The sequence below is a fragment of the Oncorhynchus clarkii genome, unplaced genomic scaffold (assembly GCF_045791955.1).
Source record: "Oncorhynchus clarkii lewisi isolate Uvic-CL-2024 unplaced genomic scaffold, UVic_Ocla_1.0 unplaced_contig_188_pilon_pilon, whole genome shotgun sequence".
Taxonomy (NCBI): Eukaryota; Metazoa; Chordata; class Actinopteri; order Salmoniformes; family Salmonidae; genus Oncorhynchus; species Oncorhynchus clarkii.
Genome location: NW_027258164.1, coordinates 21,865 through 45,750, shown reverse-complemented (window position 1 = coordinate 45,750; position 23,886 = coordinate 21,865). Strand labels below are relative to the sequence as shown.

Below are 23,886 nucleotides of genomic sequence, written 5' to 3'. Positions count from 1 at the left end.
CACTTGGGCATCCTCACTGATGCAGCTTATGATTTAGGCCTAGCTGGTTACTGAGCTAATGATGTAGCTGGTTACTGAGGGGTTATAGGGAGGACACTGATGGTAATGATGTAGCTGGTTACTGAGGGGTTATAGGGAGGACACTGATGGTAATGATGTAGCCTGGTTACTGAGAGGTTATAGGGAGGACACTGATGGTAATGATGTAGCCTGGTTACTGAGGGGTTATAGGGAGGACACTGATGGTAATGATGTAGCTGGTTACTGAGGGGTTATAGGGAGGACACTGATGGTAATGATGTAGCTGGTTACTGAGGAGTTATAGGGAGGACACTGATGGTAATGATGTAGCTGGTTACTGAGGAGTTATAGGGAGGACACTGATGGTAATGATGTAGCTGGTTACTGAGGGGTTATAGGGAGGACACTGATGGTAATGATGTAGCTGGTTACTGAGGAGGTATAGGGAGGACACTGATGGTATTGATGTAGCTGGTTACTGAGGGGTTATAGGGAGGACACTGATGGTAATGATGTAGCTGGTTACTGAGGGGTTATAGGGAGGACACTGATGGTAATGATGTAGCCTGGTTACTGAGGGGTTATAGGGAGGACACTGATGGTAATGATGTAGCTGGTTACTGAGAGGTTATGGGGAGGACACTGATGGTAATGATGTAGCTGGTTACTGAGGGGTTATAGGGAGGACACTGATGGTAATGATGTAGCTGGTTACTGAGGGGTTATAGGGAGGACACTGATGGTAAGGATGTAGCTGGTTACTGAGGGGTTATGGGGAGGACACTGATGGTAATGATGTAGCTGGTTACTGAGGGGTTATAGGGAGGACACTGATGGTAATGATGTAGCTGGTTACTGAGGGGTTATAGGGAGGACACTGATGGTAATGATGTAGCTGGTTACTGAGGGGTTATAGGGAGGACACTGATGGTAATGATGTAGCTGGTTACTGAGGAGTTATAGGGAGGACACTGATGGTAATGATGTAGCTGGTTACTGAGGAGTTATAGGGAGGACACTGATGGTAATGATGTAGCTGGTTACTGAGGGGTAGCTAGACAGTCAGGTAGAATCTAAAATTCCCAAAATGTCCTGGCATTTTTTTCTATGGCCAAGATTTTTCTATGCCTCCAAGATTTATGATCATAGACTGCACCGTTGGCCACACCCACCCCCCTATGCTAACTTTGCCACCGCTACTGAATAAAAATCCTAGGGTAAACACTGGGATAATGTTAGCCTAATGACTAGTGGATAATATACATGATAATGTATATCATAATGTTAGCTTAATGACTGGTGGATAATATACATGATAATGTATATCATAATGTTAGCTTAATGACTGGTGGATAATATACATGATAATGTATATCATAATGTTTGCTTAATGACTGGTGGATAATGTATATCATAATGTTAGCCTAATGACTGGTGGATAATATACATGATAATGTATATCATAATGTTAGCTTAATGACTGGTGGATAATGTATATCATAATGTTAGCCTAATGACTAGTGGATAATATACATGATAATGTATATCATAGTGTTAGCCTGATGACTCTGGTGGATAATGTATATCATAGTGTTAGCCTAATGTCTCTGGTGGATAATGTATATCATAATGTTAGCTTAATGACTCTGGTGGATAATGTATATCATAATGTTAGCCTAATCACTCTGGTGGATAATGTATGTCATGTTAGCCTAATGTCTCTGGTGGATAATGTACATGTTATTGTATATCATGTTAGCCTAATGTCTCTGGTGGATAATGTACATGTTATTGTATATCATAATGTTAGCCTAATGTCTCTGTGGATAATGTACATGTTATTGTATATCATGTTAGCCTAATGTCTCTGTGGATAATGTACATGTTATTGTATATCATGTTAGCCTAATGTCTCTGTGGATAATGTACATGTTATTGTATATCATAATGTTAGCCTAATGTCTCTGGTGAATAATGTACATGTTATTGTATATCATAATGTTAGCCTAATGTCTCTGGTGGATAATGTATATCATAATGTTAGCCTAATCACTCTGGTGGATAATGTATATCATGTTAGCCTAATGTCTCTGGTGGATAATGTACATGTTATTGTATATCATAATGCTAGCCTAATGTCTCTGTGGATAATGTACATGTTATTGTATATCATAATGCTAGCCTAATGTCTCTGTGGATAATGTACATGTTATTGTATATCATAATGTTAGCCTAATGTCTCTGTGGATAATGTACATGTTATTGTATATCATAATGTTAGCCTAATGTCTCTGTGGATAATGTACATGTTATTGTATATCATAATGTTAGCCTAATGTCTCTGGTGGATAATGTATATCATAATGTTAGCCTAATGTCTCTGGTGGATAATGTACATGTTATTGTATATCATGTTAGCCTAATGTCTCTGTGGATAATGTACATGTTATTGTATATCATAATGTTAGCCTAATGTCTCTGTGGATAATGTACATGTTATTGTATATCATGTTAGCCTAATGTCTCTGTGGATAATGTACATGTTATTGTATATCATAATGTTAGCCTAATGTCTCTGTGGATAATGTACATGTTATTGTATATCATGTTAGCCTAATGTCTCTGTGGATAATGTACATGTTATTGTATATCATGTTAGCCTAATGACTAAGTAGCCAAGGGGAATATGTGGTCTAGACAGACTGACTACCAGCCTGTCTCCCCAATGTCCTCAATGCTGTCTTGTTTTGGAAAAGCAGAAGTGTGTTCTTGAATAGCCCAGAACATTCCGGAGCCAGCCAGACCATGTGAGTGTGTGAATTCTGTCCTTCTCCTGAAACTTATGGGCATGGGGGCCAATCGGGCCCTGACATTGCTGGACAGCCATAAGCACGTGTGTGTGTGTAACTCCGGGCTCCATTTCATCTCACAGTTCAGCTGAGGCCACAGGCCACTGCCTTCCAGCACTCTGTGCTTTAGTAAACCTGAGACCCTGGAACAGAAAACGTGGCTGGTCTCTGAAACGACCAAGTTTTGGGGGTCAAATCCATTTGAAGTCAATTCAGGAAGTGGTGTAAGGAAGGGCACGAGAATCCAAATCCAGTTAATCAATGGAAAAGCCCTAAATAAACCAAGCGTTATCCATTCATGAATCAAATTCTTATCCATCTTCTGATTTGTCAGTGAACAATACAACTGCCTCTTTTGGAGCTTCTTAGCCAATGAAAACCCAGTGTCTTTGTGTCACCACCATCACAGCTCCATTTGGATCCTGTCTCCTGCTTCCTGCTTCCTGGCCCACTAACTTCCCCCTTCTGGCTGTTCTATTCAGGAGTGGAGATGGGGGGTGAGCAGTTTTCCCTGTAACACTGACAGATGAGCTAATGATGGTGCTCCTGCCATTTCCCCAGCAGCCAGGCAGAGGAGATGGGAGAGAGGAGAGGAGGACAGCACTCATGGCTTTGATTGATGGCTGTGGGCTTTATTAAAAAGTATCCTGACATTGGCTGCTTTCTAGAAGCTTCTTCTCTGCTCTCCCTCATTCCCTCCTATTGGTTAGTCCTGTCTTAGAGAGAGAACAGAACTGTGGTTTCTACTGCCAGGTGTTCTACTGATCCTTGAGAGCCTGGTCACTGACCTGTGACTCTTTCCTCTCCTGCGTCTGTGTGTGAACTTACAGCTCTCCTCTCCTGTTAATCAAGAGCTACTGAACGAGCTAGTAGGCTGGGGTAGACCCTCGACCCCCCCCCCCCCCCCCTCTCCTCTTCCGTCTGTGACTCCTGAAGCAGGCCTAATCTTCTGTTTGCCTTGCCATTGTGCGCTGTACAATAGGGCTGGCTGCCGGCTGCAGGGCTGGGGGATGAAGGCTGCAGCAGAGGGCTAATGAACAGCATTGAGCCCAGAGGAGGTGGCTCACAGCCAGGAGTGTTCCACTGAGACAGAGAGAGACTGGTGTCGGAGAGGGTAGGGTGTCAGAGGTGCCAGCGCGAGAGACTGGTGTCAGAAAAGGTAGGGTGTCAGAGAGGATAGGGTGGTGACGTTGCACCAACTGTACGCAGTAATAGATCCATGTCTACCTCAGTTTACACAGCAGGTCAGCTAGATGTTTGCTCAACCTACATCAGCTAACACTGAGATTCTACTGTATCTGACATCTGAACTTAAGACACTCAACAGTCGGTACACACAGCAAGCCCTACTCTACCCTGCACCACCACCCTGTGCTGCTGACATCTCTCATCTGCCAAGATGCTGTGTGACTATTGTTGGGAGGTACTGTTAATCAGTCAATAGGCCTAGAATAGGGGGGTTGTGTGTGTGTGTATATATATTCACACTATTCAGATGTTATGGCTAAATGTAGTTATGTACATTGTGTGTGTAACCCTGTGTAACACTAGAGCTCTGCACGGGCATGAATTTCAGGCCCAAGCCCTACCCAGGCCCCTAACGTTCATCCCTACCCATGCCCCCAACGTTCAGGCCCTACCCTACCCAAGCCCCCAACGTTCAGGCCCTACCCTACCCAGGCCCCCAACGTTCAGGCCCTACCCTACCCATGCCCCCAACGTTCAGGCCCTACCCTACCCATGCCCCCAACGTTCAGGCCCTACTCTACCCATGCCCCCAACGTTCAGGCCCTACCCATGCCCCCAACGTTCAGACCCTACCCATGCCCCCAACGTTCAGGCCCTACACCCATGCCCCCAACGTTCAGGCCCTACCCATGCCCCCAACGTTCAGGCCCCCAACGTTCAGGCCCTACCCATGCCCCCAACGTTCAGGTCCTACCCTACCCATGCCCCCAACGTTCAGGCCCTACCCATGCCCCCAACGTTCAGACCCTACCCAGGCCCCCACCGTTCAGGCCCTACCCATGCCCCCAACGTTCAGGCCGTACCCTACCCATGCCCCCAACGTTCAGGCCCTACCCTACCCATGCCCCCAACGTTCAGGTCCTACCCTACCAAGGCCCGATTTCTCTTGCCAAATTTAAGGCCCGTTCCTGCCCGAACCCTAAATCAGAAAGATCTTCCTCCATCAATATCCATTAGCTGCTCTTCTGTCGGTCCCTCGCTCCCTGCTCTACTCACGCTACATGTGTCCTGAATGGCTCTGCTTGTGTGAGTATCCATAGCAACGCCTCTGCTTGCTGTTCTGTTCAATGACGAGACCGAGGGCAGTTTTAGTCGCTTTGAACTCCGACAAAACTCAAGGAACAGAATGATTTTCTGTAAAAGAATCTCTCCCATGGACTCTCCCTCTGACAATGTTCTGGTCTTCTATTGGACGAGATTTAAGCACTTCTGCCACCATGCAATGTACTGGACTGCAGAGCAAATGTCTGCTTCAAACTGTTACTGATCTCTTTAGTGGTACCAGATCCCTGTCCGTACCCTAGTTATTGATGAGACAACAGGCCCTACCCGGCCCTAACCCAGTGTATAATGCCAAGGCCCGTTGGGACGCGTAGCAGAGCTCTAACACACACAGCGTGTCGGTTATAGACGGCTACGGCCCTACCGGTTATAGACGGCTACGGCCCTACCGGTTATAGACGGCTACGGCCCTACCGGTTATAGACGGCTACGGCCCTACCGGTCATAGACGGCTACGGCCCTACCGGTTATAGGCTGCTACGGCCCCACCGGTTATAGACGGCTACGGCCCTACCGGTTATAGACGGCTACGGCCCTACCGGTTATAGACGGCTACGGCCCTACCGGTTATAGACGGCTACGGCCCTACCGGTTATAGACGGCTACGGCCCTACCGGTTATAGACGGCTACGGCCCTACCGGTTATAGACGGCTACGGCCCTACCGGTTATAGACGGCTACGGCCCTACCGGTTATAGACGGCTACGGCCCTACCGGTTATAGACGGCTACGGCCCCACCGGTCATAGACGGCTACGGCCCTACCGGTTATAGACGGCTACGGCCCTACCGGTTATAGACGGCTACGGCCCCACCGGTCATAGACGGCTACGGCCCTACCGGTTATAGACGGCTACGGCCCTACCGGTCATAGGCTGCTACGGCCCCACCGGTCATAGGCTGCTACGGCCCCACCGGTTATAGACGGCTACAGCTACGGCCCGGCCCCACCGGTCATAGGCTGCTACGGCCCTACCGGTCATAGGCTGCTACGGCCCCACCGGTCATAGACGGCTACGGCCCTACCGGTCATAGGCTGCTACGGCCCTACCGGTTATAGACGGCTACGGCCCTACCGGTTATAGACGGCTACGGCCCTACCGGTTATAGACGGCTACGGCCCTACCGGTTATAGACGGCTACGGCCCTACCGGTTATAGACGGCTACGGCCCCACCGGTCATAGACGGCTACGGCCCTACCGGTCATAGGCTGCTACGGCCCTACCGGTTATAGACGGCTACGGCCCTACCGGTTATAGACGGCTACGGCCCCACCGGTCATAGACGGCTACGGCCCCACCGGTCATAGACGGCTACGGCCCTACCGGTTATAGACGGCTACGGCCCTACCGGTCATAGACGGCTACGGCCCCACCGGTTATAGACGGCTACGGCCCTACCGGTTATAGACGGCTACGGCCCTACCGGTTATAGACGGCTACGGCCCTACCGGTCATAGACGGCTACGGCCCTACCGGTTATAGACGGCTACGGCCCCACCGGTCATAGACGGCCAATGTGAGAATGCTTGGCTGATTTGTCACCCTTTGTCTCGCATGAAGTCCGATTAGTGACACACACGCACACACACACACACACACACACACACACACACACACACACACACACACACACACATACATACACACACTACGCTGCCTGTCTCCAATACCCTCAGGGGATGAACGGTTAGTTGGGCTCCACCCACCATGTGTGTCACCTCCACCCTGTTTGTTTTCTCTGTGTGTGTGTGTGCGTGCGTGTGTGTGTAGGGCCTGTGTGCGTGTAGGGCCTGTGTGTGTAGGGCCTGTGTGTGTGCGTGTGTAGGACCTGTGTGCGTGTGTGTGTAGGGCCTGTGTGCGTGTGTGTGTAGGGCCTGTGTGCGTGTGTGTGTAGGGCCTGTGTGCGTGTGTAGGGCCTGTGTGTGTGCGTGTGTAGGGCATGTGTCTGTGCGTGTGTAGAGCCTGTGCGTGTGTAGGGCCTGTGGGTTTGCTGCTGACTAAGACAATAGTATCATTAGTCCATTTGGCCCCTGTGTGTGGCTCACTGTGTAAAGAGCTCTTCAGACGGGGGCCCTCAGCGGCACCCAGGGAGGGTGTGTGTTCTAGTGCCCACGCAGCATGATGGGGTTAAAGCCTGTTAGGACAGGTGGGATTCAAACTGGGAGGAAACAGACAAAACACCTCATGAAAGACAGTGTGTGTGTGTGTCTTAAAAGAGAGAAGTCTGTCAGAAAAGAGAGGTGTGTGCGTGCTCTAACCCTGGTCTAGTCTAATGGTCTAACCCTGGTCTAGTCTAATGGTCTAACCCTGGTCTAGTCTAATGGTCTAACCCTGTTCTAGCCTAATGGTCTAACCCTGGTCTAGTCTAATGGTCTAACCCTGGTCTAGTCTAATGGTCTAAGCCTAATGGTCTAACCCTGGTCTAGCCTAATGGTCTAACCCTGGTCTAGCCTAATGGTCTAACCCTGGTCTAGCCTAATGGTCTAACCCTGGTCTAGCCTAATGGTCTAGCCTAATGGTCTAACCCTGGTCTAGCCTAATGGTCTAACCCTGGTCTAGTCTAATGGTCTAACCCTGGTCTAGTCTAATGGTCTAACCCTGGTCTAGTCTAATGGTCTAACCCTGGTCTAGTCTAATGGTCTAACCCTGGTCTAGTCTAATGGTCTAACCCTGGTCTAGTCTAATGGTCTAACCCCGTTCTAGTCTAATGGGAACCTGGACTTGAAAGACATTCTTTACCTGCCTGATGTAGAAATAGTTTACAACAGAATTCTGTTCAGTCACATTCTAGTTTCAGAATGCTTGTCGACATCTCTGAGGATTCTTCTCTGTTGTCATTCAGACAAAGGAGGGATGTTGTTTAGCTTTGCAGTGACGCCGTCACCATGCTGGCACCTTGTCAGTAAAATACCTCCACCTTGTTTGAGTTACTTAGTAACACACACGTGTTGAGCAAGAACCTGTTCTGTTGTCAATAATTACCAGGCCTAGTGTTATTTAGACTATAACATATTCCTAGCATAGGGCTCGTCCTTTAAGGATCCATTCTAATGCTCTAGAACCAGGGCCTCAAGGTCAAATGAGCGCACAATGTGGTCTGGTCACCGCTGTGGTTGGCACGGGCAAGTACAAGTGGGCACCCTACAGCCGCCTGCCTGCCCTCATGCTTTTCCCTGCGTTAGCCAGCCATGGCACACTGTGTGTGTGTGTGACACACTCCAGGGCTCTGCCCACCATTGTTTAGCGCCAGCGTGTTGCGTTTTCACAACCGCAGTCGCTGTTTGTGAGAGATAGAGCGGCCACCCGCAAGTGTGGCTTTGTCAGTCAGCTAGCTTGGATTGGAGGGCTGCCAAGGTTTTCCGCTCTCTCTCTCTCTCTCTCTCTCTCTCTCTCTCTCTCTCCTCTGCCATTCCTGTCATCGTTCTCTTCATGTGTTATTCCACTACCTTTGTCAGTGTGGCGATATTTTGCTATTGTTCTGTTTCACCAGTCCAGTAGCTTTAACAAGGGGATAATTTAGAAAAGTCCTGAATAGATCTATGTCGTAAATAGGCATATATTTAGGCTACCGCTTTGTAGTAGTTTGGTTCTGTTGGTCTCTAGGCTCAGTGACCCCATCATGAAAGCACTGTCTGTTTCTGTGGGCTTCAGGCTGTTGGATAGTTTCATGGGTACACTACTTTTTATCTGAGGGGACCTTTGCACAGATTTCCAGGCTAACAAAGCCAAGACAATCTAGTCTCTCAGTGTTCTGTTCTGTTTGAAGGCTATGTTTATCTGAGACAGTTTTCATCCCTCCCTCCCTCCCTCCCTCCCTCCCTCCCTCCCTCCCTCCCTCCCTCCCTCCCTCCCTCATCCCTCTCTCCCTTCTCTCTCAATTTTTTCAATTCCATTCAAAGGTCTTCATCGGCATGGGAAACATATGTTTATGTTGCCAAAGCAACTGTAATGGATAATAAACAAAAGTGAAATAAACAATCAGAAATGAACAGTAAACATTACACTCACAAAAGTTAGAAATAGACATTTAAAATGTCATTATGTCTATACACAATGTTGTAATGATGTGCAAATAGTTAAAGTAAAAAATTGGAATAAACATAAATATGGGTTGTATTTACAATGGTGTTTGTTCTTCACTGGTTGCCCTTTTCTTCTGGCAACAGGTCACAAATCTTGCTGCTGTGATGGCACACTGGTATTTCACCTCTCTCAGCCCCTCTCTCCCTCCTTGCCACCAGGGAAGGCAAACATTAAGCTAGCGCCACGCTGTTTGTCATTCTGCTGTTGTCTCTTAATCAAAACACTGGGCCTTGGACAAACTGTAGGCTTTACTCACTACAGTCCGACCCAGCCCAGGCTAACTCAGCCCAGGCTAGCCAGCCCAGTCCAACCCAGCCCAGGCTAACCCCGTCCAGTCTAGGCCTACTCCACTCCAGTCCAGGCTTGCCCCATCCAGTCTTGGCCTACTCCACTCCAGTCCAACCCAGCCCAGGCTAGCCCCGTCCAGTCTAGGCTTACCCACTCCAGTCCAACCCAGTCCAGGCTAGTCCAGTCTATGCTTACTCACTCCAGTCCAACCCAGTCTGGCCCAGCTGTGCTCACCTTTCCTCTGTGTGGGTGGCTGGCTGGGTCATGCGGTCGGACAGTGTTCTCTTTCTGAAGGCTAATAGGTTTAGTGGTTCTGTAATTCCCATCATACTGCAGGCTCAATCTGAGCCAGGTAATAGAGCAGTGGCCTGATCAATCCCTCTGCTACTCTCTGTGTTGGAATAGTCTCTTATGGGCTTCTCCTGCTCTTGCTCTCTAACTGTTTCTGTCTTGCACTTTTCTTTTTTCTCTCTTACTTATTCTTTCTCTGTCTGTTTAAACAGACAGTATCTCTGGTAGTAAGGTAAAGCTGAGGTTAAACTGACAGTATCTCTGGTAGTAAGGTAAAGCTGAGGTTAAACTGACAGTATCTCTGGTAGTAAGGTAAAGCTGAGGTTAAACATATATAGTATCTCTGGTAGTAAGGTAAAGCTGAGGTTAAACTGACAGTATCTCTGGTAGTAAGGTAAAGCTGAGGTTAAACATATATAGTATCTCTGGTAGTAAGGTAAAGCTGAGGTTAAACTGACAGTATCTCTGGTAGTAAGGTAAAGCTGAGGTTAAACGTATATAGTATCTCTGGTAGTAAGGTAAAGCTGGTAAAGCTGAGGTTAAACAGACATAGTATCTCTGGTAGTAAGGTAAAGCTGAGGTTAAACAGACATAGCATCACTAGTAGTAAGGTAAAGCTGAGGTTAAACAGACATAGTATCTCTAGTAGTAAGGTAGCTGAGGTTAAACAGACATAGTATCTCTGGGAGTAAGGTAAAGCTGGTAAAGCTGAGGTTAAACAGACATAATATCTCTAGTAGTAAGGTAAAGCTGAGGTTAAACAGACATAGTATCTCTGGGAGTAAGGTAAAGCTGGTAAAGCTGAGGTTAAACAGACATAGTATCTCTGGGAGTAAGGTAAAGCTGAGGTTAAACAGACATAGTATCTCTGGTAGTAAGGTAAAGCTGAGGTTAAACAGACATAGTATCTCTAGTAGTAAGGTAAAGCTGAGGTTAAACAGAACAGCACCATAGACCGATAGTATCCACCACAACCCACGTGGACAGTAATGGCTGACCAACAACCATATGGGAGAGGAGGAGGACATAGACTGTCAACTCTCTCCCTGCTCTCTCTGACTTCACCTCACGTTGAGGTCCTCTGGCTGTGTTTCTCATTGACCTGGCTGAAGATGAGACTTCACCTCACGTTGAGGTCCTCTGGCTGTGTTTCTCATTGACCTGGCTGAAGAAGAGACTTCACCTCACGTTGAGGTCCTCTGGCTGTGTTTCTCATTGACCTGGCTGAAGATGAGACTTCACCTCACGTTGAGGTCCTCTGGCTGTGTTTCTCATTGACCTGGCTGAAGAAGAGACTTCACCTCACGTTGAGGTCCTCTGGCTGTGTTTCTCCTTGACCTGGCTGAAGATGAGACTTCACCTCACGTTGAGGTCCTCTGACTGTGTTTCTCATTGACCTGGCTGAAGATGAGACTTCACCTCACGTTGAGGTCCTCTGACTGTGTTTCTCATTGACCTGGCTGAAGATGAGACTTCACCTCACGTTGAGGTCCTCTGACCTGGCTGAAGATGAGACTTCACCTCACGTTGAGGTCCTCTGGCTGTGTTTCTCATTGACCTGGCTGAAGATGAGACTTCACCTCACGTTGAGGTCCTCTGGCTGTGTTTCTCATTGACCTGGCTGAAGATGAGACTTCACCTCACGTTGAGGTCCTCTGGCTGTGTTTCTCATTGACCTGGCTGAAGAAGAGGAAATGATAGAAACAGTGTGTGCGTAGCCAGTTGTAAACATGTCTTTGGCCGAGGTACAACTGATCCAGTCCATAAAACAGACGTTTCAACAAACATGGATGGATGCTTTGGAACTTAACTCCCTAACTGTTATGAGCAATACAAGAAGTTAGTTCTTTACCGACAGACAGCATCTAGGCAGAGTTTTGCAATCTTGTGTGTGTGTATCTATACTGTGCTTGTGTTTACATTGGAATTCCACAAAGAGCAGCTGGGTGTGTAAATTGGGGCGTTTTCAGGTAGTCAATGTTTCAGGTTCTATGTAGGATGGCAGACCAATGACCCTTGACCTTTTATTTTTTAGGGGGTGGATCAGCTTTAATATTGCAGATTGTTGCTTCCATCAATGTAATTGTCTGCATCATTTCCAATCCTCCATATGTTTTTGGGATAGACAGACGTACATACATACATACAGTTGAAGTCGGAAGTTTACATACACCTTAGCCAAATACATTTAAACTCGGTTTTCACAATTCCTGACATTTAATCCTACTACAAATTCCCTGTTAGATCAGTTTGGATGAGCAATTTATTTTAAGAATGTGAAATGTCAGAATAATAGTAGAGAGAGTGATTTATTTCAGCGTTTATTTCTTTCATCACATTCCCAGTGGGTTAGAAGTTTACATACACTCAATTAGTATTTGGTAGCGTTGCCTTTAAATTGTTTAACTTGGGTGAAACATTTTGGGTAGCCTTCCACAAGCTTCCCACAATAAGTTGGGTGAATGTTGGCCCTTCCTCCTGACAGAGCTGGTGTAACTGAGTCAAGTTTGTAGGCCTCCTTGCTCGCACATACTTTTTCAGTTCTGCCCCCAAAAAATCTTTAGGATCGAGGTCAGGGCTTTGTGATGGCCACTCCAATACCTTGACTTTGTTGTCCTTAAGCCATTTTGCCACAACTTTGGAAGCATGCTTGGGGTCATTGTCCATGTGGAAGACCCATTTGCGACCAAGTTTAAACTTCCTGACTGATGTCTTAAGATGTTGCTTCAACTTAGTGTATGTAAACTTCTGACCCACTGGAATTGTGTACAGTGAATTATAAGTGAAATAATCTGTCTGTAAACAATTGTTGGAAAAATTACTTGTCATGCACAAAGTAGATGTCGTAACCGACTTGCCAAAAGAATAGTTCGTTAACAAGAAATTTGTGGAGTGATTAAAAAACGAGTTTTAATGACTTCAACCTAAGTGTATGTAAACTTCTGACTTCAACTGTACATACATACAGTTGAAGTCAGAAGTTTACATACACTAAGTTGACTGTGCCTTTCAAAAGCTTGGAAAATTCCAGAAAATTATGTCATGGCTTTAGAAGTTTCTGATAGACTAATTGACATCATTTGAGTCAATTGGAGGTGTACCTGTGGATGTATTTCAAGGTCTACCATCAAACTCAGTGCCTCTTGCTTGATATCATGGGAAAATCAAAAGAAATCAGCCAAGACCTCATAAATAGAAATGTAGACCTCCACAAGTCTGTGGTTCAGCCAAGGGAGCAATCTCCAAATGCCTGAAGGTACGACGTTCATCTATACAAACAATAGTACTTGAGTGTAAACACCATGGGACCATACTAGAGGTCGACCGATTAATCGGAATGGCCGATTAATTAGGTTTCATAACCATCGGAAATCTGTATTTTTGGGCGTCGATTTCCGATTATAAAAATATATATATATTTATATATATATTTTTTATACCTTTATTTAACTAGGCAAGTCAGTTAAGAACACATTCTTATTTGCAATGGCCTAGGAACAGTGGGTTAACTGCCTTGTTCAGGGGCAGAACGACAGATTTTCACCTTGTCAGCTCAGGGGTTTCAATCTTGCAACCGCACAGTTAACTAGTCCAAAGCTCTAACCATTGCACTCCACGAGTAGCCTGCCTGTTACGTGAATGCAGGAGAAGCCAAGGTAAATTGCTAGCTAGCATTAAACTTATCTTATAAAAAACAATCAATCATAATCACTAGTTATAACTACTAATCCAGTTTAGCAGGCAATATTAACCAGGTGAAATTGTGTCATTTCTCTTGTGTTCCTTGCACGCAGAGTCAGGGTATATGTAACAGTTTGGGCTGCCTGGCTCATTGCGAACTAATTTGCCAGAATTTTACGTAATTATGACATACATTGAAGGTTGTGCAATGTAACAAGAATATTTAGACTTAGGGATGCCACCCGTTAGATAAAATACAGAACGGTTCCATATTTCACTGAAATAATAAACGTTTTGTTTTCGAAATGATAGTTTCCGGATTCGATCATATTAATGACCAAAGGTTTGTGTTTCTGTGTGTTATGTTATAATTAGGTCTGATTTGATAGAGCAGTCTGACTGAGCAGCAGCAGGCCCGTAATCATTCATTCAAATAGCACTTTCGTGCGTTTTGCCAGCAGCTCTTCGCAAGCACAGCGCTGTTTATGACTTCAAGCCTATCAGCCCAATGTGAAATGGCTAGCTAGTTAGCTGGGTGTGCGCTAATACTGTTTCAAACGTCACGTGCTTTTAGATTTGGAGTAGTTATTCCCCTTGCGCCCCTTGCGCTGCTTTTGTGGAGAGATGGGTAATGCTGCTACGAGTGTGGCTGTTGTCGGTGGTCCTGGTTCGCGCCCAGGTAGGGGCGAGGAGAGGGACGGAAGCTATACTGTTACACTGGCAATACTATAGTGCCTATAAGAACATCCAATAGTCGAAGGTATATCAAATACAAATGATATAGAGAGAAATAGTCCTATAAATACTATATTAACTACAACCTAAAACCTCTTACCTTGGAATATTGAAGTCTCATGTTAAAAGGAACCACCAACTTTCATATGTTCTCATGTTTTGAGCAAGGAACTTAAACGTTAGCTTTCTTACATGGCACATATTTTGAAATGGCACACATTTTTACATGGCACATATTTTGAAATGGCACACATTTTTACATGGCACATATTGCATATTGGCACATATTACTTTCTTCTCCAACACTTTGTTATTTAAACCAAATTGAACATGTTTCATTATTTATTTGAGGCTAAATTGATTTTATTGACGTTTTATATTAAGTTAAAATAAGTGTTAATTCAGTATTGTTGTAATTGTCATTATTACAAATAAAAATATAAAAAAATTGGCTGATTAATCGGTATCGGCTTTGAAAATCATAATCGGTCGACCTCTAAGACCATACCATACCGCTCAGGAAGGAGACGCGCTCTGTCTCCTAGAGATTAACTTGCTTTGGTGCGAGAAGCGAAAATCAATCCCAGAACAAGGAAGGAAGAAGAGCCTTAATTTCTCAGAACAAGAATCAGAAGAAAGTTCTTTGTTTCTGGCCATTTTGAGCCTGTAATCGAACCCACAAATGCTGATGCTCCAGATACTCAACTAGTCTAAAGAAGGTTAGTTTTATTGCTTCTTTAATCAGGACAACAGTTTTCTGCTGTGCTAACATAGAATAAATACCCTTCTGAAATTAATGATCAATTAGCCTTTAAAATGATAAACTTGGATTCGCTAACACAACGTGCCATTGGAACACGGAAGTGATGGTTGCTGATAATGGGCCTCTGTACGCCTATGTAGATATTCCATTAAAAATCAGCCGTTTACAATGTCTACACTGTATTTCTGATCAATTTGATGTTATTTTAATGGATAAAAAAATGTGCTTTTCTTTCAAAAACAAAGACATTTATAAGTGACTCAACTTTTGAACGTGTGTTCGTTCGTACACACACACACACACACACACACACACACACACACACACACACACACACACACACACACACAGTTTTAGAATATACCTATTATTCACCATTAACCCTAATCGGAGTAACTAATGAACAACAACACTTAGGCTTCTACTTCCAGCTTATATATACTATATACATTTAACAGACAGTATTTTACAATAGTTCTATTGTGTTTGTCTTTAGTCCTGTCCTCTTTCTGATGTCCATCCAGTTTGATTTCTGTTTGCCATATATTTGTAACTGTACTATTTCACAAACGTTCTGAACCGATATACATTTTACACACCCGTATATTTTACATTAGTTATCTTGTTATTAGTCCCACCCTTCAGCTCCATTCAACCTTGACCTTTTACAGCCTGTTTCCTTTAGGTATCTGCTACCAGGATGGCGTATTCAATTTTTATCTGTCAGGCAGCCTCGTGGTTAGAGCGTTGGACTAGTAACCGAAAGGTTGCCAGATCAAATCCCCGAGCTGACAAGGTAAAAATCTGTTGTTCTGCCCCTGTAAGTTCTCATTTAGAATGACAGTGGGTTACACTGTTCCTAGGCCGTCATTATAAATAAGAATCTGTTCTTAACTGACTTGCCTAGTTAATTAAATATTTTTTTTAAGTGGTCTGTTCTGCTCTCTCCACCGCTTTACTGACTCACACACTGAACATGTGAAGAGGCCTGAGAAAGAAAAATGACTTTCTTCTCTCTCGCTCCTTCAGCTCTATATTGCGCAGAGCGAGGGAGGCAGGTAGAGAGAAGGAGGGAAGAGTAGCTGCTGCCTTGGCAGCATGGGGTTTCCTAATAAATACAAAAAGTCTGTGTATCTCTCTGGGAGACAGACCACTGGGCCATGAGCATCTCTCTTCCTCCTTACCCCCATCTTTCTACTTCTCTAATCACTATTTTCCCCTCTTCCTCCATCTCTCTCCTGCATATCTCTTCCTCCCTCCATCTCCCTCCTGCATATCTCTTCCTCCCTCCATCTCCCTCCTGCATATCTCTTCCTCCCTCCATCTCCCTCCTGCATATCTCTTCCTCCCTCCATCTCCCTCCTGCATATCTCTTCCTCCCTCTCCATCTGTCCCTCCTGCATATCTCTTCCTCCCTCCATCTCCCTCCTGCATATCTCTTCCTCCCTCCATCTCCCTCCTGCATATCTCTTCCTCCCTCTCCATCTCTCTCCTGCATATCTCTTCCTCCCTCTCCATCTGTCTCTCCTGCATATCTCTTCCTCCCTCTCATCTGTCTCTCCTGCATCCTCTCCCTCCTGCATATCTCTTCCTCCCTCTCCATCTGTCCTCCTGCATATCTCTTCCTCCCTCTCCATCTGTCTCTCCTGCATATCTCTTCCTCCCTCTCCATCTGTCTCTCCTGCATATCTCTTCCTCCCTCTCCATCTGTCTCTCCTGCATATCTCTTCCTCCATCTCTCTCCTGCATATCTCTTCCTCCCTCTCCATCTCTCTCCTGCATATCTCTTCCTCCCTCTCCATCTCTCTCCTGCATATCTCTTCCTCCCTCTCCATCTCTCTCCTGCATATATCTTCCTCTCTCTCCATCTCTCTCCTGCATATCTCTTCCTCCCTCTCCATCTCTCTCCTGCATATCTCTTCCTCCCTCTCCATCTCTCTCCTGCATATATCTTCCTCTCTCTCCATCTGTCTCTCCTGCATATCTCTTCCTCCCTCTCCATCTGTCTCTCTTGCATATCTCTTCCTCCCTCTCCATCTGTCTCTCCTGCATATCTCTTCCTCCCTCTCCATCTCTCTCCTGCATATCTCTTCCTCCCTCTCCATCTCTCTCCTGCATATCTCTTCCTCCCTCCATCTCTCTCCTGCATATCTCTTCCTCCCTCTCCATCTCTCTCCTGCATATATCTTCCTCTCTCTCCATCTGTCTCTCCTGCATATCTCTTCCTCTCTCTCCATCTGTCTCTCCTGCATATCTCTTCCTCCCTCTCCATCTCTCTCCTGCATATCTCTTCCTCCCTCCATCTGTCTCTCCTGCAATACTTTTCCTCCCTCTCCATCTGTCTCTCCTGCATATCTCTTCCTCCCTCTCCATCTGTCTCTCCTGCATATCTCTTCCTCCCTCTCATCTGTCTCTCCTGCATATCTCTTCCTCCCTCTCCATCTGTCTCCTGCATATCTCTTCCTCCCTCTCCATCTCTCTCCTGCATATCTCTTCCTCCCTCTCCATCTCTCTCATGCATATCTCTTCCTCCCTCTCCATCTCTCTCCTGCATATCTCTTCCTCCCTCTCCATCTCTCTCCTGCATATCTCTTCCTCCCTCTCCATCTCTCTCTCTCAGCATGAATGAAGCCTGCTCTTGACTGTGTGCCACTCTCTCTTCCTCTGTCCCTCTCTTCTCCTCTCGTGTTGAGGAATATCTGCCGACATCTCTGTGTAAAGTCTGTGTCTGCAGCATGTCACAGAGATAGTTCAGCTCTGTCCCTCTATTGGTTACACATGTTCAGCAGGAGAACAGTAGTCAGACCCCTGCTGCTACTGGGGTCTCTGGCTCTCTCTCTCTCTCTCTCTGTCTCTCTCTGTCTCTCTCTGTCTCTCTCTTTGTCTCTCTCTCTCTCTGTCTCTCTCTGTCTCTCTGTCTCTGTCTCTCTGTCTCTCTGTCTCTCTGTCTCTGTCTCTCTGTCTCTCTGTCTCTCTGTCTCTCTGTCTCTCTCTGTCTGTCTCTGTCTCTGTCTCTCTCTCTGTCTCTCTCTGTCTCTGTCTCTCTCTCTCTGTCTCTCTCTGTCTCTCTCTCTCTCTGTCTCTGTCTCTCTCTGTCTCTCTCTGTCTCTGTCTCTCTCTCTCTGTCTCTCTGTCTGTCTCTGTCTCTCTCTGTCTCTGTCTCTCTCTGTCTCTCTCTCTCTCTCTCTCTCTCGCTCTTTTCTGCCTTGTATGCAGTCTTCCTCACATCTCTCTCCTCCAACTCACTTTCTCGTCCCATAGCTGTCCCAGAGTCCGTTTCTACTATGGGGGATAGTAGATTGAAATAGGCTAGTGATTTACTGTTCGGTACTTGTCTTGTTGGCTGAGGAAAAGTAAGGGTGGACAGTTATTCTAACGTCTTCAAAGTTCACATCAGAATTTGGTAAGAAGGACATTTTCCCTACAGAATCCCTGGTGTTTGTGTGTCTCACACTAAAATAGCCATACTGTAATAATCTAGGATGGATACATTCAATTCCTTGCTTTCTTCTGGCAGCAGCCAGAGTCAACATTTGTTTAATGTTAATGACTCATTAACACAGACTGCTGAGTGGCAAGTTCCCTTCCTGTGTGTGTGTGTGTGTCGGCTGTGGAACACGCACCAGTGAGAGCCAACAGGTGGTATGGCATACAGCTGGTGTGTGTGGTGACAGAGTGAAGGGACGGACGCTGGTAGCCAGACACTGTGGGCGCGGTGACAAGGCGACGTGATGGTTGATCTTGGTTGATGGATTGATACGGGGCAGGTGGACTTCTGTAGCCCAGTTGTTCACACACATTGTTGGGCTGGGAATGCTCTCTTCATTCTCTGCTGACCCACCAAATCAACATAATGTTAATAGCATTGACCCTGGAGGCATTTCCCAGGTGAGCTCCCCTCTTGCCACAGTTGCAGGTCAGTGAAGGGGGTAGTTAGTGAATTGAACACTAAGATGGGATAGCTAGGTAGTCAATGCAGGTGTAAATACCCATGGCTAATGCTCTGTACCAGTGTAGCATGATGGCATACAGGGCTAGTCAGTCATGTAGCTTGTTAGTCAAGTGGCTATTAGCCACTCATTTACTGGGAGCCACCGGGGAAACTGGAGCGGTGTTGGCCGGTCCCCCAGCTCTGAAAACAGGATGCAGCTATAACAACATCCTGTCTGTCAGCGAGAGGTGAACAGAACACAGGCGGCCATTTGTGATCCTCCACACAGCCAGCCAGCTAGGTCCCATAACTACAGATCGGGGTACCAGGGCAACAATACACCCCTGTGTACCATTCGGCCAATAGGAACCCTTTTTACTGGATTCTTTCCAGTCCCGCTGTTGTCTGACCAATCCCAATAGACCATCAGACAGAGGCGGGGTTAGGAGTGGGACACTGACTTATTTAAATGATGGGGGAGGGAGGGGGATGGGGGGGAGGGAGGGGGATGGGGGGGGGGTTGTTGTCATCATGTGTTATCTATCCCAGTGTTTTCTCAACTCTGGGACCCATCAAATGCTTTCAGAAATATGTTGTGGTCCACTAAATTGATGCAGTAGATTAGTCTCTTGCCCACAATCAAGTCATGAACATCTTCTGAAGTGGTGCCACAGAGGTCAAGGTCTGAGACGCTGTAACATGTCAGAGGACGTGACACCTGCTGTCCTCAGACACGGGAGACTGGACTGATGTGGTGGAATACGATGGGTTGGGATAACGTCGGAAAATATGGTCCACAGCCTTCCCATAATCACCTGTTTGGTACTCAAGGCATTAATAAAGAGTGTGTGGTGTCTTTAGTGTAGTGACTGTCTGCCTGTACTGTAGTGTCTGCCTGTCATGTAGTGTAGTGACTGTCTGCCTTTAGTGTACTGTAGTGACTGTCTGCCTGTAATGTACTGTAGTGACTGTCTGCCTGTAGTCAAATCAAATTTATTTATATAGCCCTTCGTACATCAGCTGATATCTCAAAGTGCTGTACAGAAACCCAGCCTAAAACCCCAAACAGCAAGCAATGCAGGTGTAGAAGCACTGTAGTGTAGTGTAGTGACTGTCTGCCTGTAGTGACTGTCTGCCTGTAGTGTAGTGTAGTGACTGTCTGCTTGTAGTGACTGTCTGCCTGTAGTGAAGTGTAGTGACTGTCTGCCTGTACTGTAGTGACTGTCTGCCTGTAGTGTAGTGACTAGTGTAGTGTCTGCCTGTACTGTAGTGACTGTCTGCCTGTAGTGTAGTGTAGTGACTGTCTGCCTGTAGTGTAGTGTAGTGACTGTCTGCCTGTAGTGTAGTGTAGTGACTGTCTGCCTGTAGTGTCGTGACTAGTGTAGTGTCTGCCTGTAGTGTTGTGTCTGCCTGTAGTGTCGTGTCGTGTCTGCCTGTAGTGTAGTGTAGTGTCGTGTCTGCCTGTAGTGTAGTGTCGTGTCTGCCTGTAGTGTCGTGTCTGCCTGTCGTGTCGTGTCTGCCTGTCGTGTCTGCCTGTAGTGTCATGTCGTGTCTGCCTGTAGTGTCATGTCGTGTCTGCCTGTAGTGTCATGTCGTGTCTGCCTGTAGTGTAGTGTCGTGTCTGCCTGTAGTGTAGTGTCGTGTCTGCCTGTAGTGTCGTGTCTGCCTGTAGTGTAGTGTCGTGTCTGCCTGTAGTGTAGTGTCGTGTCTGCCTGTAGTGTAGTGTCGTGTCGTGTCTAACTGTCGTGTCTGCCTGTCGTGTCGTGTCTGCCTGTAGTGTCTGCCTGTCGTGTCGTGTCTGCCTGTCGTGTCTGCCTGTCGTGTCGTGTCTGCCTGTCGTGTCTGCCTGTAGTGTCATGTCGTGTCTGCCTGTAGTGTCATGTCGTGTCTGCCTGTAGTGTCATGTCGTGTCTGCCTGTAGTGTAGTGTCGTGTCTGCCTGTCGTGTCGTGTCTGCCTGTCGTGTCTGCCTGTCGTGTCGTGTCTGCCTGTAGTGTCTGCCTGTCGTGTCGTGTCTGCCTGTAGTGTCTGCCTGTCGTGTCGTGTCTGCCTGTAGTGTCGTGTCTGCCTGTAGTGTCGTGTCTGCCTGTAGTGTCGTGTCTGGCTGTAGTGTCGTGTCTGCCTGTCGTGTCTGCCTGTCGTGTCGTGTCTGCCTGTCGTGTCGTGTGTAGTGTCGTGTCTGCCTGTAGTGTCGTGTCGTGTCTGCCTGTAGTGTAGTGTCGTGTCTGCCTGTAGTGTAGTGTCGTGTCTGCCTGTAGTGTCGTGTCTGCCTGTAGTGTAGTGTCTGTCTGTAGTGACTGCCTGCCTGTAGTGTCGTGTCTGCCTGTAGTGTAGTGACTGCCTGCCTGTAGTGTTGTGTCTGCCTGTAGTGTAGTGTCTGTCTGTAGTGACTGCCTGCCTGTAGTGTCATGTCTGCCTGTAGTGTAGTGACTGTCTGCCTGTAGTGTAGTGTAGTGTCTGCCTGTAGTGTAGTGTCTGCCTGTAGTGTAGTGTCTGCATGTAGTGTCGTGTCTGCCTGTAGTGTCGTGTCTGCCTGTAGTGTAGTGTCTGTCTGTAGTGTCTGCCTGTAGTGTAGTGTCGTGTCTGCCTGTAGTGTCGTGTCTGCCTGTAGTGTCGTGTCTGCCTGTAGTGTCGTGTCTGCCTGTAGTGTAGTGTCTGTCTGTAGTGTCTGCCTGTAGTGTAGTGTAGTGTCTGTCTGTAGTGTCTGCCTGTAGTGTAGTGTCTGCCTGTAGCGTAGTGTCTGCCTGTAGTGTAGTGTAGTGTCGTGTCTGCCCGTAGTGTAGTGTCTGCCTGTAGTGTAGTGTAGTGTCTGCCTGTAGTGTAGCCCATACGTGAAAATGTATGCATGCATGACTAAGTCTCTCTGGACCAAGTCTCTCTCTCTTTGGACCAAGTCTCTCTGGACCAAGTCTCTCTGGACCAAGTCTCTTTGGACCAAGTCTCTTTGGACCAAGTCTCTTTGGACCAAGTCTCTTTGGACCAAGTCTCTTTGGACCAAGTCTCTCTGGACCAAGTCTCTTTGGACCAAGTCTCTTTGGACCAAGTCTCTCTGGATAATAGTGTCTGCTAAATGGCCTTCTATTAGAACTGCACTGTGTTGTGTGGGATTATAACAAGCATGAACAGAGTCCTTTTCTAGAATGACCTGATATTATATGTGTCAGCTCCCTCCAGGGTAACACTGTGGTGAGTGACTGGATGGCCCTGATAAAACTGACCACACACACACCAGTAACCAGCAGTGAATTGTGTGTGTGACTGTTACTAGTTAGGTGTGTGTGTGTGACCGTTACTAGTTAGGTGTGTGTGTGACCGTTACTAGTTAGGTGTGTGTGTGTGTGACCGTTACTAGTTAGGTGTATGTGTGTGACCGTTACTAGTAGGTGTGTGTGTGTGACCGTTACTAGTTAGGTGTGTGTGTGTGTGACCGTTACTAGTTAGGTGTGTGTGTGTGTGTGTGACCGTTACTAGTTAGGTGTGTGTGTGTGTGACCGTTACTAGTTAGGTGTGTGTGTGTGTGACCGTTACTAGTTAGGTGTGTGTGTGTGTGTGTGTGTGAGACTGTTACTAGTTAGGTGTGTGTGTGTGTGTGTGTGTGTGTGTGTGTGTGACCGTTACTAGTTAGGTGTGTGTGTGTGTGTGTGACCGTTACTAGTTAGGTGTGTGTGCTGTGTTGAGTGTTCTACAGTATCTGCTGTAACAACCAGTGAGGAGGAGGAGAGGCTAGGAGGTCTTGGGAAATGAGGGGAGTGATTGAAGTGGCAGAGGGATGGCAGTTTATTCCCCCCACGCATTACTACACACACAAACTGTACACAGCACACTGCATTATAGACGACAATACACTGTTTCACCCACGCTCATTTAGCAGTCACTCACACATGCACCACCCATTATTACAGTCAAGTCAACAGATTCCAAACAACACATTCACATTACAGTCTCTCAACTCAACCTCCTCACACAGCTGTAACCTACAGTTAAATAAACTGGCCCACACACTGACCTCACTTAACCTTCCATCCATCCTGCCAGGTCTAATCTCTGTCTCATAAACAGCCGAGGGTGAAGTGGAGGAATGTACACAGGACCGACAGAACGAATCAGAGTAGAGGCCACATCTCCTGTTAGTCCACTAGCCTTAATAACAGACAAGGAAACGGGTGTGGCGTAAGGACAGTTGGCATCAGAATGCCTTGTATGTAATGACTAGCTCCACCCCTAACCCTCTCACCTCTATGGTGTGTTGCTTTGGTTAGCAAAGATCTATTCTGAATGGCCCTGCCAGCGCCACAACAGTGAGCCAAGATGGAGCTCAGTGGCTCCAATAGAGCCAGTCGCAGAGCAGCTGGTGTGATATTAAACATTAAGAGTGTGACCGGCTCCACCGCGGGCCTGCTGCTTTTGTTTGGCAGCCATGCTGGGCCTCTGATGGATAATAAGACCTGGGCCCAGTCAGGCTAATGGGCCTCACAGCCAGGGAGATATTACACCTAGCCAGTAGCCTCACAGCCAGGGAGATATTACACCTAGCCAGTAGCCTCACAGCCAGGGAGATATTACACCTAGCCAGTAGCCTCACAGCCAGGGAGATATTACACCTAGCCAGTAGCCTCACAGCCAGGGAGATATTACACCTAGCCAGTAGCCTCACAGCCAGGGAGATATTACACCTAGCCAGTAGCCTCACAGACAGGGAGATATTACACCTAGCCAGTAGCCTCATAGCCAGGGAGATATTACACCTAGCCAGTAGCCTCACAGACAGGGAGATATTACGCCTAGCCAGTAGCCTCACAGCCAGGGAGACATTACACCTAGCCAGTAGCCTCATAGCCAGGGAGATATTACACCTAGCCAGTAGCCTCACAGCCAGGGAGATATTACACCTAGCCAGTAGCCTCACAGACAGGGAGATATTACACCTAGCCAG

General features: G+C 46.8%; 1 protein-coding gene across 1 annotated transcript in view; it reads left to right on the top strand.

Annotated features, from left to right (window-relative positions):
• Positions 1-23,886, top strand: part of LOC139395886 (arf-GAP with GTPase, ANK repeat and PH domain-containing protein 2-like) — a gene marked incomplete at its 3' end in the record, with an annotated part of 62,711 nt that overhangs the window by 20,711 nt on the left and 18,114 nt on the right. The window lies entirely within an intron of this gene.